The sequence below is a fragment of the Myotis myotis genome, unplaced genomic scaffold (genome assembly GCF_014108235.1).
Source record: "Myotis myotis isolate mMyoMyo1 unplaced genomic scaffold, mMyoMyo1.p scaffold_m19_p_4, whole genome shotgun sequence".
NCBI classification, from domain to species: Eukaryota; Metazoa; Chordata; class Mammalia; order Chiroptera; family Vespertilionidae; genus Myotis; species Myotis myotis.
In genome coordinates, this window is record NW_023416346.1 from 84,237,344 (window position 1) to 84,242,190 (window position 4,847).

Below are 4,847 nucleotides of genomic sequence, written 5' to 3' on the forward strand. Positions count from 1 at the left end.
CAATTCAGTGACCCCGAGACCTGAAACTGTAATAACATGCTTAATTCTGCTTCTGTAATCTGCTTTTTGGGGAGCCAGGTGCCACATTCCAAACTCTGGGATGTAATCAATACTTTGTGATTTTTGCCTATATAAGTCTGGTTTTGCCACCATCTTATTGCTATGAGATTTGGGAATGGCCCCTCATAGTCCCGATTGCAATAAATGTGACTCTTTAATATCGACTTCTTGAGGCATCCTTCTGTGGATTCACGGGGTACATTACACATTGGAGGCTCCATGAGATGCAGCCCCTTAGGGTGCTGTTTCGGATGCAAAGGGTGGCAAAATCTCCCCTGAGCATTTGTGGAGACTGAAGGGTCCTCTAAGGGGTGCGCACCCTGAGAAGTTCCAGGGCCCCGGATACTACCTTCGGATCCAGCGAACGGTCAGGGGACTTGGCCCGTCCCTAAAAAATTTTCATCGAGTCACCCTGAAAATCCTCTAGAGGTAAGTTCTCTGGAGTTCTGGGACCCGGTCACTGGTAGTGGACTCAAAAGAGGGCTGGACGCAGGAGAACCTCGGATTCCGACGCCTGACGCGACGGCGTCTGGGGGTCCTGGTCTTGGCAACCTTAGGTTTGCATTTTCTGGTTTGTTTTGTCTTTGCTAGCCTTTTTGGTTTTGGATTTTTGTGAGCCTTTTTGGTTTGGTTTTGGATTTGTTTGTTTGTTGTGAGCCTTTTTGGTTTTTGGCTTAGATTTTGTTGGTGAGCTTTTTGTTCTGGATTATTGTTTGTGAGTCCCCTGGTTTTCAGTCTGTCAGATTTGTTGTATTGTCGCCGAATTCTCTTAAGGACACTGAATGGTTCTTTCCTTCCTCTTTAAAACTTTTGGGGGGATTGTGTGAATGGATTACTGATGTAGGTTATCAAGGATCTCTAAGGGACTTGTCCTGTATCTGGAGGAATGGCTTCTAGATGGTATTCACCGTCTCTGGGCTTTCCAGGAGGGAAGTCAAAACTTGACTGGCAAAGGGTTCGAATCTGGCCTATCTTTTAAAAAAGGTAGAAGAGAAGCGTTCCTAGGCAGTTTTCTACTGCCTCTGTTCAGGGACTTGTTCTGTATCTCTGCACAACTGAAAACTGATTTGTTGGTATTTTGTGGTGTAAATGTGGCACGCGCCTGTGTAAAAGTGTTTTGTTTGTTTCTGTTTTGTTTTGTTTCCTTTGAAAAAACCTTCTAAACATCTCCTGAGTTTCTGTGGTGATTCAAAGTTTTTAATGGGGAATGTATCTAGTTGTCGTGTCTATTTAATCTTGCTTTCTTTGTTCAGTATGAGTACCGTTTCTATCTGGATGAGACATGGGTCTAGAATCCTGTCCTGGGATGTGGGAAAGGGAGGCCCCACATCTGTTCCTGTCAGGCCCCCATCAGGGGACTTGAGCGGTGTTCCTGTTATCTGCTCAAGATCCCAAGACTGTAAAAGTACTTGTTCACTGAAAGGGTGTAAGTGTGGATGTTTATTTGATGTTTGTATGTCTACCTGGGTATGTAAGTGTGGAAGTCTGTGCAAAAAACACACACGCTTGATTTAGGGCTGAATGCTCTGACCGATAGCAAACTGGGTTCTTTTCCCATAGGGTGCTTGCTCTCTGTCAGAGGTGGAATCGGCTCGCCTAACTAGTAAAAATTCTGTCTATGTTTGTGTACTAGGGACTTTGATTTGCTCTGTGATATTTCTGTGTTGGGTTGAAATTTTGGAATTCTGGGGTAGATTTAAAAGGTATTTGTGGCTTTTCTAGTCTGATTGGGACATTTAGGGGTGGGGCTCACAGTTCCTCAGGGCAGAGATTTTATGGGCCCCGCCCCCTGCCTGTGCTGAATTAAGGTTCTTTTCTTTCAGGAGACCCTCCAGGCTTTTAGTAAAATTTCCCTGCAACCTTGTCATCCTCTGCCTTCTTTTCCAAGCCGACTAAGAGTCATTTTCCTCCACAGGGATTGTCTTCCTCTAACTCACAATGGGAAATAATACAGGCCAGTGTCATTTGGCTTGCTGGTTAAAGGAAGACAATGGGACCTGGAATCTGTAAAGGTGGGTGGGAATGAAGCTGGTCAAATGTACTGAAAGGGTTCCGTACCTGTTGCTGCTAGCAGAGGAGGGGCTGATATCACCTTCCAGTGCACTCCCTTGGGAGAGGCCTGATCGCTGCTCTGTCACAGGGTACTGGTACGAAGGCAGGGGCCTGGTACCCAACCCACTGCCACAGGAGCGCTTTGTAATGAAAATGCCTCTCCCTGTGGCAGGAGCACCTCCACTGGTCACCTGGGGACCTGTGCCAAGCTCCCCGCCTCCACCTATCTGGCTCCCATCTCCAGCACCCTCTGCTCACCAGGGTTGTAATTGCCTCTCATCCCCCGAGGGGATTATTGTGAGTGGGCAGCCTCTGCTATGGCGGGGGCAAGGAGGGAAATTTCCCTGTGCCTCCTTGTGCCTTCCTGTGCCCCAATGAGACCCAAGAACCCCCGGGGACAAGGCCTCCTTGGACACTTTTCACTGTGTTCTATTGGGGGTTTGTGGGGGGGGGGGCGGGCAGAAGGGTGCTTAAAAGGCAGTAGAATGGATGAATTGGTCACAGCTGGTAGAGGTAGCCCAGAAAGTCTTTAACAATAGAGACACACCCTGGAGGAGAAGCAGGACAAGAGAATGACTAAGGCAGTGGTAGCTGCATTAAGAGAAAAGGGCACCAAGACAAAAGGAGAAGGGGAATGGAAAAAGGAAAGAAAAGGCCAGCAGAAAACTAGGAAGGAATTAGTATGCCTATTGTAGGAAGTAGGGGCACTGGAAGAGAGAATATCCTGGGAGGTTAACAAAGGAAAGTGGAAGGCTGAGGGAAAACTCAGGCTCTGAAGGATTTACACTCAGGGAAGGGGACTAATAGGGCCAGGACTCCTTTTCCTTGAACCCCTTAGAGCCCAGAATAATCATTTTTATAAATAGGACTCCCAGTTAGTTTCCTGGTGTGTTCTGGAGCAGCCTATTCAGTCTTGACAGAGCCAATGGGACCTGTAACATCTAAGAAGACATCAGTCCAGGTAGCCACCGGACAAACTGCCTTTTTCCTTGGACATCAAAGAGGACTTTGGACATTGGAAAGAACACGGTAACACATTCGTTTCTGGTCATGCCAGAATGCCCATACCCCTTACTTGGATCAAAGGAATCCAGGCCCGGACCCATCCTCCCCTGGCCGCATTCTTCTAACCTGTCCTCTCTCAGATGAATATCTCTTGCAGGAAAGGGCCAATGTGACTCTGCTTACTTGGGGAAATTACGTCTCTTTCCCATGGTTTGGGCAGAAAACAACCCCCCGGGGTTAGCAAGTCATCAAGCACATGTAGTAGTCCAATTGAAAGCCACTGCCACTCCAGCTCAGGTTCGGGAATTCTTAGGGGCAGTTGGATACTGCCGTCTGTGGATACTGGAGTTCGCGGAGATTGCTAAACTGGACCGAAGTGGAGCAACGGGCCTTTGAGAAGCTAAAGAAGGCTCTTGTCTCAGCACCTGCCCTAGCCTTGCCAGACATCAGGAAGCCCTTCCACCTCTACGTGAGTGAGGTAAGGGGCATTGCCAAAGGAGTTCTCACCCAGACTCTAGGTCCCTGGAAGAGACCTATGGCATATCTGGCTAAGAGACTAGACCCCGTGGCTGCAGGGTGGCCAGCGTGCCTCTGGGCAGTGGCCACCACAGCATTGCTGGTAAAGGAGGCAGATAAGCTGACTTTGGGCCAGGAACTAGCCCTGACAACACCCCATGCTGTGGAAGCCCTCCTTTGAGGTGCTCTGGAGAGATGGATTTCAAACACCAGGGTCACTCAGTACCAAGCTGCCAAGGAAGCTGCCCAAAAACCAGTGGAACCTTTACAAGAGAAGGTATTGGCAGAACAGAAGCAAGCTACCAGAGGACCAAATGGTTGGTGGACTCTACCAGATGGCAGACTGTTGGTCCCAGAAGCTCTAGGTCAGACTTTAGTTGCCCAGTTACACCAGGCTACCCACATAGGTGTCACCAAGACTTCTGAACTTCTGTGAGGCAGGTCACAGGTAAATGCTAAGCAAGGTAAGAGAGTCCCCCTGGGAATTCAGGCCCGGGGAAACTCCCCAGGAGAGCATTGGGAGGTGGATTTCACAGAGATTAAGCCACCGACATCAGGGTATAAGTACCTGCTAGTTTTTTATAGACTCTTTCTCGGGATGGGTTTTAAGCCTATGCCACCAGGACAGAAACTGCCTATACATAGATTTGGGCTATCAGCAGTTATAGGATCAGATAACAGCCCCGCCTTGTAGTCAAGGTATCTCAAAGTACAGCTAAGGTCTTAGGCTTAAATTGGAAACTCCATTGTGCATACCGGCCACAAATTCAGGGCAGGTATGAACAGGACTCTAAAAGGACTTTAACTAAATTTATCCCAGAAACTGGTGAAAACTGGACCAACCTCCTGCCCTTTGCCTACTTACAGGCCAGGTGTACCCCCAACCGAGAGGGGTTCTCTCCTTTTGAAATCATGTTTGGTAAACTTCCCTCTATCCTGCCCAAAGTTAGGGGAGGAATTAAAAGTTTAAAGTCATAACCCTTCATTGCTCAAGTCCTTGCAGGCTCTGCAGTATACCCAGAGAGCCACCCATAAGCTTCTTCGAGACACCTTGCCAGTGCCACCTCGGACCCTGTACATCCTTTCCAGCCTGGGGACTCGGTGTGGGTAAAGAAGTTCATGACCCAAGGACTCACCCCAACTTGGAAAGGACTATACACTGTCACCCTGCTGACGGCATCCAGACCTGGCTACACCACTCCCAGCTCCTGCAC